This window comes from Neoarius graeffei, chromosome 3, assembly GCF_027579695.1.
Source record: "Neoarius graeffei isolate fNeoGra1 chromosome 3, fNeoGra1.pri, whole genome shotgun sequence".
NCBI lineage: Eukaryota > Metazoa > Chordata > Actinopteri > Siluriformes > Ariidae > Neoarius > Neoarius graeffei.
In genome coordinates this window covers 82201287-82215325 of record NC_083571.1, presented here as the reverse complement: position 1 = coordinate 82215325, position 14039 = coordinate 82201287, and positions in this window count along the sequence as shown.

Genomic DNA, 14039 nt, shown 5'->3' with positions numbered 1-14039 from the left:
GGCAGAAGAGGCCAGCATCTCAATCACAGGACCAACATGTAACTCATGTAACTCAATCATCAGTATCCTTTCACCACTGGGTTTAGGTAAGCTGGCCTACTTCACTCTCATATCATGAAAATGGTATAATCTGTGTTTTATAAGCAGACTATTCATATAGTCACAATAGTTTGCTTTTATTATATGCACATTACTCTTGCTGTCACTTGTGAAGTCTTTTTTCTGAGATCACTTTTATAATTAGGTCCAGGAAGGGCATTATTTTGTCATTACTTTTTTTTAGGATTACAAAAGCATCATTCTTGTTCACTTTAGAAAGCTGTCTACCATAATTCTTTAACTGGCTTAAAAGATGAATAATTTAACTGTCCAGATGTATTGACAATGTTCTGTGCTAAAATACAGTATATTAGCACAAGCCAATTTCGTCATTTGTTGTTATTAGCCGTGTCTATGGAATAGGGTCTGACATTATAGGGGTAATTTCTCCTTTCATGTGTCATGTTTAAGCATAGTCCCAATTTCCTTACAACCATGTTTTTTCAATGTTAAAACTGACGCACCAACAAGCCCTTAGTGGCAGAGATCATCAATTACTGCCATTAACACACATTAGCATTAACATTATGCTCTGGCTGCTTCATCAAAGGTGATACCCTCTCAGTGGTTCTTCTCTTTTTTTTTTTTGACTATTCAAATCAACAGCAAAAGGGACACTCAGGAGACTTCCCAGTTCCAGCTTGTGCAAATGACCTGCCACTTAAAAAGTGTACACCCTTCTGATGTTAACTCTTTACTGTGCAGAGTTGATCTTTTTCAGTATATTGTACTAGTATTGCGTGGTGGTGTAGTAGTTAGCACTGTTGCCTCACAGCAAGAAGGCTCTGGGTTCGAGCCCAGCGACTGACAATGGCCTTTCTGTGTGGAGTTTGCATGTTCTCCCTGTGTCTGCGTGGGTTTCCTCCGAGTGCTCCGGTTTCCCCCACAGTCCAAAGACATGCAGATTAGGCTAATTGGTGGCTCTAAATTAACCGTAGGTGTGAATGGTTGTTTGTCTCTATGTGTCAGCCCTGTGATGATCTGGTGACTTGTCCAGGGTGTACCCCGCCTCTCGCCCATAGTCAGCTGGGATAGGCTCCAGCTTGCCTGCGACCCTGCACAGGATAAGCGATTACGGATTATGAATGAATGGATGTACTAGTATTGCACTGTTGAGCGTGACCTGATGTCTTCTTGCAATCGAAGCACAAGGAAATTTCTTGATAACATTTCTGTAGATACTGGCCAGGGAGGACGTACAGATTTATGACTTTCTGACTTCAGGAAAAAAAGAAGAAAATATGGCTAAAACCATCATTTTAGCATTACGAGAGGGAACGCGAAATGATAAGTAATTACTGGGGAATAAAATTAAATCTGCAAGCAAATTTATGCAGTTTAATATGAGCACTGAATAATTTGTCTGTGTGTGTGTGTGTGTGTGTGTGCTTGCAGCCATTGTTGATAATTAGAGAGAGAGAGAGACATCTGATTATTATATTTAAAACCAATTAACTAAATAAGAAGCACAAATTGTAGCCCAAGAAAAGACAAACAGATGAATCTCAGATTCAGAATCATTTTACTGGCTAGATACATTTGCATTTACTACAAACTTGCTTTAGCAGGGTTGTAACACAAGTTGACAAACTATACAGATAATATGAGTGAGGAATATAATACCAATACCACAGTGAAATAACTTAAACAGAGAAATAATACAGTACAATAAATGCAAACACAACCAATACAAACAGTACAGATAATACAACAAAGTACAATTAGATACAGCGATAAAAATATTCCTTTATCCATCCATTATCCGTAACCACTTATCCTGTGCAGGATTGTAGGCAAGCTGGAGCCTATCCCAGCTGACTATGGGTGAGAGGCGGGGTACACCCTGGACAAGTCACCAGATCATCGCAGGGCTGACACATAGAGACAAACAACCATTCACACTCACATTCACACCTACGGTTAATTTAGAGCCACCATTTAGCCTAACCTGCATGTCTTTGGACTGTGGGGGAAACCGGAGCACCCGGAGGAAACCCACGCAGACACGGGGAGAACATGCAAACTCCACACAGAAAGGCCCCCATCAGCCACTGGGCTCGAACCCAGAACCTTCTTGCTGTGAGGTGACAGTGCTACACCACTACACCACTGTGCCTCCCCTCAATGGATCACAATTCCTGCTATCCTTCTTACCTCAGAAAGATAGCAACATTGCTGCAAAGTACCATCATTCACTCTTTCGGTGAGCACTATGAGTTTTTTAAGCCCCACAGCCATACAGAAAAACAGCATTAATTGTACAAGCCAATTTTGACTGGCTGGCTAAAACAGCTCTGGCATGTTTTACGCTCATTGATCTTTTCAAGCTTGGTGTGATTCAGAAATTAAATAATGTCAGCTGCTTTCCATATTGATAAGGTTAATTATATCCTGTCAGTGGGCTCCATAGGGAGAGAAATGTCAGAGACAAGTTTCTTCCCCTTTGCATCTTTAACAGTTGTTAAGATGAAAATGATGTGATCTCCGCCACTGCTAAAGGTTGCTTTTGTGCTGTGGTGGAATCATTTAGTCTAGCTAGCAGTACTGGTCTTTTATATTTAATTGCAAACACGATAAAAACTGCACAGCAAAAACTGCAGCGATGCAGTGGACAATGGACAATCCTTTGTGCACTTGAAGCTTTTTGCTTTGCGCTCCACTCAATTATAAACAATTACTAACATTATTTCCTTGTAAACTGCAGCACATACCACCGTCAGTCTGTTTTTTTAAATTTATTTTTACTTAATTAAATAAATTGCTGTTCAAATATATAGAGTTTCATTTATCTAGAAGAAAGCTGCATTTTAGTGATATCTGTTTGTGAAAAATAAAGACAAAGAACCACAAATAAAGGAATAAATGAGCACACATGAACCATGCATTTATAGTTGAGAAATGGAGTAATCCATAATCCATGAAAACATGTACAGAATGTTAAACTGAAGCAGAGATGTGCAACTCTAAATTCAACGTGAATATTATTACTTCCCAGTCAAAAACATAAAAATTACCTGACAGTTACACAGGGATGGATCAGTGGGGTGAGTGGGCATGAATGTAATGGATGGAGGAATGATTAAGAGAGAAAGGAAGAGTGGTAGGAGCTGGTATAAACTTTGTATGAGTCAGCCTGTTTGTAATCACCTGCTTGATTCATTACTGAGTCATTCTTTTTCCCATGTGGCTCCTGGGTCATCCAAACCTTTTCGTTTCCAGTAGGGCAATTAGGTCAGAGGCCACAGGAGTCAATCAATTCTTGTTCCCCACCCATAATTACAGTTCTAATGAACTAAATAATTCCCACCCTCACAGCTGATTAGCTTGTACAGTTCTACTTGAAAACATACTTGACATACTTAAATCCCTTTAAGTATATTACTTAAAGTAATATGTGGTTATGTTTCAACAGTGGCTGCAACAGCACAAAAGCTGACGCAGGAGTGAAATGCAGCAAAGTACACTCACCGGCCACTTTATGAGGCACACCCGTACGCCTGCTGTTTTATGCAGTTCTCTAATCAGCCGATTCTTTGACAGCAGCACAATACATAAAATCATACAGCTACAAATCAAGAGCTTCAGTTAATATTCACTTCAAACATCAGAATGGGAAAAATTGTGAGCTCAAAGTGTGGCTTTCACTGTGGCATGGGTGTTGCTGCCAGATGGATTGGTTTGAGTATTTCAGAAACTGCTGATCTCCTGTGGTTTTCACACACAACAGTCTGTAGGTTTTACCCAGAATGGGGCAAAAAAAAAAAAAAAACATTGCATGAGCGATAGTTCTGTAGGTGGACACACGTTGTTGATAAGAAAGGTCAGAAGAAAATGGCCAGATTGGTTCAATCTGCCAGGAAGGATATAGCAACTCATAGCAACTCTTTACAACCGTGCTGAGCAGAAAAGCATCTCAGCATGCAACAGCAGAAGACCACACTGGGTTCCACTCCTGCCAGCCAAGAACAGGAATCTTAGAATCAAGAACAAGTTCATATTAAAGTGGCTGGTGAGTGTATATTCACTGGGGGCAACTGGATGGTTGTGGTGACTGAACATAGCAGGGCATGAAATATTAGCCAGTAGGGTTGCCTTAGAAACAAGAAAATATAAGAGCACAAGAAAGTAGGAGAAATAACTAGACAAAAACTAACAAGGCGTGAAACCAGCTTAGAAATTAGAAGTGCAGTAAATTACACAAGACACAAGAAAGACAAAGATGTTAAATAATTTAGCAGGAACAAAGAGAACTAGAAAGGCATTCAGCAAGCACAGACCTCCACCAAGGATAATATTCAACCCCTCGATGATACGCTAAACTGCAATCTTAACCAATTTTTATGCCTGGATATATTTCCAAAACTACTAGATATACAGTATGTGCCTATATGTATATCCCAGAAGAAACCTGTGAATGTGGATTGTGATATGGAGTCATCATATTTCTACATTGGCTATGTTTTGTCACTATTGAACTTTACTGCCATCGAATGGATTTTAAGATGTATGGCATTGTTGAGCACAGAATTCTGCCAACACCAAATGCCATATATTATAATGTTAAGAAAAGTGAGACTAAATTATTGGATTCACTCCGAAATTGAATGGATTCTTCCTTGCCCCATGGTACACACTTCCACCAAGTTTCATGGAGATCAGTTTGGTAGGTTTTGTGCAATTGTGCGTACAGACAGACAGACCGCACCGAAAACATGACCTCCTTGGCAGAAGTAACGAATAATCTGAGAGTCACTGAGAACTGAAAGTAATGACTAGGTAAAACAGGTGGAAAACAAGGACAAACAGGAAACTACATCTATACAATAAGAACTAGAAAAGCACTCGGAGAGCGCAGACCTCCGCCAAGAATCCTTTAAAAAAATCCGGGATCCAGAAGGTGATCCGGATCACCGCCAAAATTTAATGAATTGTTACTTGTGCCCAGTCACACCTCTGGAAAAAAATTTCAGAGCAATCCGTTCATAACTTTTTCCGTAATGTTGCTAACAGACAAACCAACCAACCAACAAACAAACAAACCAATGCAACCGAAAACATAACCTCCTTGGCGGAGGTAAAAAGAAAAGGCACTGACAAAGTGTGGAGAGCCATAATGGTCAGAAGCATAGTGAACGTTGGAAAAAATAATAAATGATGGGCTTTCAAGTTCAAGTTTCAGCTTTAAGTGTTGTTGCTTTGAAGAACAATAGTTTTTTGTGTGATAGTTTTACATAGCAAAAGGAAAAGGAGTAAGGGCTCAATTTAATTTGGAGTTTAGTTTTGACCATTTATATCAATGATTGAGTCATTTTCTGTCGTCTTCACTCTCTTTTTAGAATGAGATTTCAAGGACTGGTAAAATGTCATCATGTGGCAAGAGATGGGGAGAAAGATGAGTTGAGGAAGAGGAAAGGGTGTAAACCAGTTAGTAACAGGAAGCAACACTCCCACGCCTCTTGACTGTCAATCAAAGTTCAGTCAGCGGTCATTGTTTGTGAGGCCATCTAGCACTCCAAATAGAGCTTTTAAGTTGAAATGGTGGCAGGCGCTTCCATTTACTTATTTGCAACCTTGGATATAAATATATTGGTGAGAATTGTGGTAATTGATTTAAATCAAAGGAGTTACCAATAAATGAGCTTCACAAATTCATCCTGATCACATGATCATAACTTCATGAAATCCAGTGAAACTGCTATTGTTCATTGGAGCTCCCTTCAGTTTTTCATTAGAATGGGTTGACGGACCAGACTCACCATTACCTTCTTCCTATACATAAATCTCATCTCATCTCATTATCTCTAGCCGCTTTATCCTGTCCAACAGGGTCGCAGGCAAGCTGGAGCCTATCCCAGCTGACTACGGGCGAAAGGCGGGGTACACCCTGGACAAGTCGCCAGGTCATCACAGGGCTGACACATAGACACAGACAACCATTCACACTCACATTCACACCTACGGTCAATTTAGAGTCACCAGTTAACCTAACCTGCATGTCTTTGGACTGTGGGGGAAACCGGAGCACCCGGAGGAATAATGTCACTTCTTTTATTCATCCATTTATTTAGATTCAGGCGTTCAGTCACACAATTTATCCTACAGCATCCCTCATCAACTCACGCTCAAGATTTGTGTGTTCAATTTCTGTAACGTGTGCCCAACTTCACAATTATGTATTTATTTGTTGTGGAGAAATGACATACTCAAAGTGAAACACATAAAACCCAGTACTCTCGTATGATCTGGTAATAACCTTCTTACAAGGCATATTCTCTGATTATTTATTCATTTTTAGATTTAGAAGATATTTCCCAGTGGCGTGCTGTCTATCTGTGCTTCATATCTTATTCCTCCAGTGCGTTATTAGGAACGAGTGCACTCCCCCGCCCCCCAAAAATAACATTTACACATGCTGTTTAAGATGTGAGTGTCAATCCTGAGAAATTATACACAATAATATTAAGGATCAGCCCTAGACATAGTTTCTAAATCCCAGTTTACATTCTAGCTGCACATCCATGCATGTTAGCTGTTGTGGATGCAGATAGTTAATAATGTCATCCCATCTTCATAGGATAATGATCCATTTAATTCCATATATTATTGTATGATTTTCCATTCTGGTGAGCCAATGAGGGCCCAAACATGTGGCATTTTCTGATGAGATGTTATGGTATTTATACCATTGAACCTGTATTATGAGTATCTGCATAAAACTTGATTTCAATTGCAATATTTAAAATTTATTACAAATGGATATATTTAGTAAATGTTTCAACCAGGTGGCACGGTGGTGTAGTGGTTAGTGCTGTTGCCTCACAGCAAGAAGGTCCGGGTTCGAGCCCCGTGGCCGGCGAGGGCCTTTCTGTGCGGAGTTTGCATGTTCTCCCCGTGTCTGCGTGGGTTTCCTCCGGGTGCTCCGGTTTCCCCCACAGTCCAAAGACATGCAGGTTAGGCTAACTGGTGACTCTAAATTGACCGTAGGTGTGAATGTGAGTGTGAATGGTTGTCTGTGTCTATGTGTCAGCCCTGTGATGACCTGGCGACTTGTCCAGGGTGTACCCCGCCTTTCGCCCGTAGTCAGCTGGGATAGGCTCCAGCTTGCCTGCAACCCTGTAGAACAGGATAAAGCGGCTAGAGATAATGAGATGAGATGTTTCAACCATCGTCTGTATAAGAAATGGATGGTGCGCTCCCGTTTACTCCCATTATATAGAAATGAAGCTGAAATACCTCCATCATTTTGTCAAATTTGCAACCAGTAAAGACGTTCTATTTACTCTTTCTCGTCTTATTGGTGGTGTATGAACAAATAACCGATGAACAAATGTGCAAATTTCGATAGCTGGCTAGCTGGATGTTGGTAATACTGAAATAATATAGCTGTCATGGTGGCTATATATGCTATTGTGATTGAGCTCGTGCAAATAAACTAGCCTTTTTTTTTAAGCCTCTCAATGTTTCAAACATTTTTAATAGAATTGGCTAAGCCAAGAATCCTTTATTTGTTACACATGCACTCAAGCACACAGTGAAATTTAACCTCTGCATTTAACCCATCTGAAGCAGTGAACACACACACATAAGTGAGTAACGAGCACACACACATACCCAGATCAGTGGGCGGCTATACTACAGCGCCCGGAGAGCAGTCGTGGGTTAGGTGCCTTGCTCAAGGGCACTTCAGCCCAACCTCAGGCCATAGCTGCCCCATGTTAACCTAACTCCATGTCTTTGAACTGTGGGTGAAACCGGAGCACCCGGAGGAAACCCACACAGACACGGGGAGAACATGCAAACTCCACACAGAAAGGCCCCTGTCAGCCAATGGGCTCGAACCCAGAACCTTCTTGCTGTGAGACAACAGTGCTAACCACTACACCACCGTGCCACCCCATATTAGTGCACGTATCAAAGGAAAGTTCAAGTGTATCCAAGCCTTGTTATTTTATCATAGAATAACATTTTAAATACTAATTTCAGATAACATAAGGAAAATTAACTGTTCGAATTCAACCATTTAAGTGAGAGAAGTGACATGAAAGTAAAGGGTGTTTTGTCGCTGAAACTCGTGTATGGGCGGGGCTAAAAATTGTACTGCAACCAGCCAGCAGTGGCACAAGATCTGTTGTGGCTTCACTTTTTCAAGATGATACGCTGTCCATTTTTTATACAGTCAATGGTTTCAAGTATAATACCTCACACCCATATTGATGCCGGTAAATTAAACGTTAATGAAAGTCATCATCACGTTTGTAACGTCTGTTAGATCTCATCGTCATGTCATCACACGCCATACTTCCTTAATTTAGATAAACATACTGTGACTTACCTTCTTGGTTAAGCTATATATTTAACAGTTATTCCACAAAATTGAGTTGTACATGAGCTGATAGCTGATGAGGTGCGTAGCACAGAGTCGGCTATAAGCCATGTACAATGAGATTGAGTGGAATAACTGTTTTATTATATCCACACTCACTGGATTTTGAGAAACAGAGCATTTTTATTTTTTGCAAATTTGATAAATAAAAACTTTATCCAAAACGTCACACAAAATCATTTCCGCTTAGAATATAAACAAACTGGCAAAATGACAGTAACAATTTGTGAAAAATGCTATAATAATATCCATCCATCCATTACCTGTAGCCACTTATCCTGTCCAACAGGGTCGCAGGCAAGCTGGAGCCTATCCCAGCTGACTACGGGCGAAAGGCGGGGTACACCCTGGACAAGTCGCCAGGTCATCACAGGGCTGACACATAGACACAGACAACCATTCACACTCACATTCACACCTACGGTCAATTTAGAGCCACCAATTAACCTAACCTGCATGTCTTTGGACTGTAGGGGAAACCGGAGCACCCGGAGGAAACCCACGCGGACACGGGGAGAACATGCAAACTCCACACAGAAAGGCCCTCGCTGGCCACGAACCCAGGACCTTCTTGCTGTGAGGTGACAGTGCTAACCACTACACCGCCATGCTGCCCTGCTATAATAATAATTCTTGAAAAATAAAAAAGATAAATTCTTACCATCAATACTTTTATTCCATATTTTTTTGTTGTTGTTCTTGTTTTTTTTTGTATTTTTGGGGTTTAGTTTTCGAGTAGAGTTTTTATTTCATTCTCGGTTGGTTCAGCAAAACGCTCTGCCATTTTGTTTTTCTCTACTCATGGTATATGAACTGATATCTGAGTAGTAGAGTAGCCAATCAGAGCATGCAATTGCTCATATCTGGTGAATGTGGATAGAATAAAGATTAAATAGTTATTATACTGCACATGCAATTTGAAAAGAAATACAGTATTTTGGTATTTCCTAAAAAAAATAAAAAATTTTAGAAATTAGTTTGCTAATTCCCACGCACTCGCCAGCTTTCCTCTATAATACACCAACTACCAACCAGGGTGGGTGAACTAACATGCTTCCTCTGAGATGCATGAAGCCAGCCAATTGCATCTTTTCCAACTGCTCGTCAGGGCAGTGTAACACACTGTGCTATCTGCCCTCTTCCACATATATGAGCTCACAGATGCCCATGATTGGTTAGTTCCACTGTGATTGACAGAGGAGAGTGTGTATGCCATCCCTGTGATCCAGACAGAATTTTCTTTTTTTGATGCTCTCAGGATTTGAATTTGCAATCTCTTAACAGAGATTCTCTTAACCCAGCTTTAATATATGCAAACTATAGTTAACCCCTTAATTTCCCAGGTCCAGACACTTCTCACTCTCATGCCACGTTTCACTGTCGTGTCTCTGTAGTTGCTTGTGGATCAGGGGCGGCATGGTGGTGTAGTGGTTAGCACTGTTGCCTCACAGCAAGAAGGTTCTGGGTTCGAGCCCAGTGGCCGACAAGGGCCTTTCTGTGTGGAATTTGTGTGGGTTTCCTCCACAGTCCAAAGGCATGCAGGTTAGGCTAATTGGTGGCTCTAAATTGAGCGTGAGTGTGAATGGTTGTTTGTCTCTATGTGTCAGCCCTGCGATGACCTGGCGACTTGTCCAGGGTGTACCCTGCCTCTCACCCATAGTCAGCTGGGATAGGCTCCAGCTTGCCAGTGACCCTGTACAGGATAAGCGGCTATGGATGGATGAGTGGATCAGCTGAGAGTCTGATGAATTCACTTTGTACTTCAATCCCCAACATATTTGAGATCATTTGTAGACAGCACACATGGCAACAGTCATACTGCTGATGCCAAACACCTCGTAAAGCTTTTAAAGATGAAAAAAAAATAGATTGTGGAAATGTTTTAAATTCACGTTTCCACAAGAGCTAAGGCAATACCTCATCAACTGGAGCACACACACTGTGAACATACATCCGAAAGCACATTGCAGACATCACCTGACCCAGCTAACAGCAGTCTTGAGAAAATAGGGTCTTATTTATTGATTCAAACTTGACTGATTGTAATGTGTGTATCTGTGTGGCTGATAAATCAAACTCGTATGCAATACCACACACTCCCATATTATTGCAGCATGCATTTTGAATTTAACTGGACACAATTATAAACCGGCTAAATTTTATATTCCTGAAATAGGTTTCATTTTATCAAAAGATACCAGTGGCGTGCACAGATAGACATGAGGTGGTGCTCAAGCACCTGCCCCTCTGCCCTCTGTCCAAAAAAGTGCCCTTTTGAATTTTTTTTTTTACAGTTTACTGAGGCCAATGTCGACATGATCTTTTAGAAAAGCCGCGGCATTAAAAGCGTGTGTGAAAATAATGTCCCGATGTGTGCCCCCTCCGCACACACACCGGACCTCTGTCTCTCTTGCTCTGTCACGTGAACAAGCGTGCAGTGCATTCAGTGTGAGGTTGCAGCAGCATAGTGTCCTGGAAGCCACGGCCTTGTCGTAGCGCAGACAACACATCGGGCAGTCAGTCAGCTCTTCCCCTGCCCCACCAGCCAGGTAACACATGAATCGAGTGAAAATGTATTGTTTGCCCTCTAAGCCCAAGCAGGGGCGCAGATAGGATTTTTGAACTGGGGGGGACTGAGCTGTCAGCAAATGATTCCATTTTGTATATATATATATATAGTGTGTGTGTGTGTATATATATATATATATATATATATACACACACACACACACACACACACACACACACACACACTACCATTCAAAAGTTTGGGGTCATTTTGAAATGTCCTTATTTTTGAAAGAAAAACACTGTTCTTTTCAATGAAGATCACTTTAAAGTAATCAGAATACACTCTATACATTGCTAATGTGTATATGTATTTATATATATATATATATATATATATATATATATATATATATATATACACACACACACTACCATTCAAAAGTTTGGGGTCACTTTGAAATGTCCTTATTTTTGAAAGAAAAGCACTGTTCTGTTCTTTTCAATGAAGATCACTTTAAAGTAATCAGAAATCCACTCTATACATTGCTAATGTGGTAAATGACTATTCTAGCTGCAAATGTCTGGTTTTTGGTGCAATATCTCCATAGGTGTATAGAGGCCCATTTCCAGCAACTCTCACTCCAGTGTTCTAATGGTACAATGTGTTTGCTCATTGCCTCAGAAGGCTAATGGATGATTAGAAAACCCTTGTACAATCATGTTAGCACAGCTGAAAACAGTTGAGCTCTTTAGAGAAGCTATAAAACTGACCTTCCTTTGAGCAGATTGAGTTTCTGGAGCATCACATTTGTGGGCTCGATTAAATGCTCAAAATGGCCAGAAAAATGTCTTGACTATATTTTCTATTCATTTTACAACTTATGGTGGTAAATAAAAGTGTGACTTTTCATGGAAAACACAAAATTGTCTGGGTGACCCCAAACTTTTGAACGGTAGTGTGTATACATGTTATTTCACCTCCCTCACTGCCATCACCAGGAACTACCTGCAGGCCAGGGCAATGATAACATTTTAACATAGCCTATGGAAATCCAAAGTTTACACATTATCATCACGCACAGAAATTGCAAAACTGCAAAACTAGTTTTAAAACCGCTAAGTTCCAACTGTTAAACATAGCGAGAGGCTGGGCTACGTGTGTGTGTGTGTGTGTAAAGTGTAAACCAGTGCATCCTGACTTTCTAACTATGCCTGTGTGTTGCGTGAGCAGCAGTCAGTCAACAACTCTTCGCAAAGTTTCCTTATGAAACAATATGCTCGCTGAAATTATGGCAGGGAACGCCAGATTAAACATTAAAACTGCCTTCTGAGCACTGTATCTACAGGCTGCCACCGAAAGAAGGAGGCTACCAGAAAGGCATCTCTACTACGACATTACTTTGAACAGACTATCAAAAAATTGCAAGGTGATATGATAAAGTAAGGCACAGTTTACTTAGTCTTTTTTTTTTAAACGATGCAATCGTTTTCTGCCTTTTGGCACCCTTCATCATGCCATGTTGGGGTCCTGAACTAGCAGGAGCTGTCCCCGATATGCCTGTCAAACTTGTGGGTAACCATAGCAACCAAGCTCGAGCTCGCAACCTGTGCAGTCTGCGCAGTTGCAACTGTATATACTGCTGTGCACCTCAATAAACCGAATGGTAATTAGTCTTTTGATTTTTCCGTGAGGTTTGCCTTATGCAAAGAAAGACAGCATAGACGTTTTTTCCTCCCTATAAGTGGGGGGGACCGAACGAGGTGAATTTAAATCTGGGTGGGACAAATCCCCCCCGTCCCCCCCTCTATCTGCGCCCGTGAGCCCAAGCTGTAATTATTTTGTCGTGAAGTAGTCCGTCGCATACAGAAACAACTGCACATAAGTATTATATTTTTTGCTAGACCATTTTCAGATTTAGGAAAACAAAAATTTATTTTTCTATTTTGTTCAACTAGAGATTCCTGGCAAAGTCAAAAAGCCTTGATGTAATAAATTAAGTGGTTGTTTTACACCTTTAAAAACTAAAACGAGTCAGTGGCGACCCGAACACAAGAGGAGGGTTAAATCTCAGACTTTTATAATAAGGTGTTCCACATGCGCAAAAAAGTGTCCTTTTCCCCCCCAGAGCACTTGCCCCCCAAAATGTCTGTGCACGCCACTGAAAGATACATTAAATACTCTACAGCTGTATGACATCAAACCTGAGCACTGGTTTGTCAAATATTTGTATTTCCATTATACATGTTATAAAATATTATAAAAATGTTTTAATATCTGCTCTACTTGTCTAATATATTTTATACATATACTGTAATCTATCTCTGCAGGAGTGTATCCTCTTTGTGTCCGTCACGTCTCATGTTTATTTCCTTTATCTCTTAATTGTTATGTCTCATGAACCACTACGCTGATTACCACAGCCAGCTGGCTAAAGATAGATGATCTGTGTGTCAAAGTCCTAATGGCTATATTACAGAAACCCCCTAGTATAATTAACAGAACAACTTTATTATCTCTAAACTCTTTCATAGCGAAGTCTAATAAATCTGAGCTATTAAGAAGAAATAATAACCCCAATAGAGCAAACCGCTGCAAGCTCTTTGAGAAAATGGTGGCTTTCATTCTTTGAATTAAAAAAAATAAACAAATATATGTAAGAGAGTGATGTTGTACATCACCTATGTATCAGAAACAATTCACTTTTATTTACTGATTTATTTCCGAACAGAGGGCGGCACGGTGGTGTAGCGGTTAGCGCTGTCACCTCACAGCAAGAAGGTCCTGGGTTCGAGCCCCATGGCCGGCGAGGGCCTTTCTGTGCGGAGTTTGCATGTTCTCCCCGTGTCCGCATGGGTTTCCTCCGGGTGCTCCGGTTTCCCCCACAGTCCAAAGACATGCAGGTTAGGTTAACTGGTGACTCTAAATTGACCGTAGGTGTGAATGTGAGTGTGAATGATTGTCTGTGTCAGCCCTGTGATGACCTGGCGACTTGTCCAGGGTGTACCCCGCCTTTCGCCCGTAGTCAGCTGGGATAGGCTCCAGCTT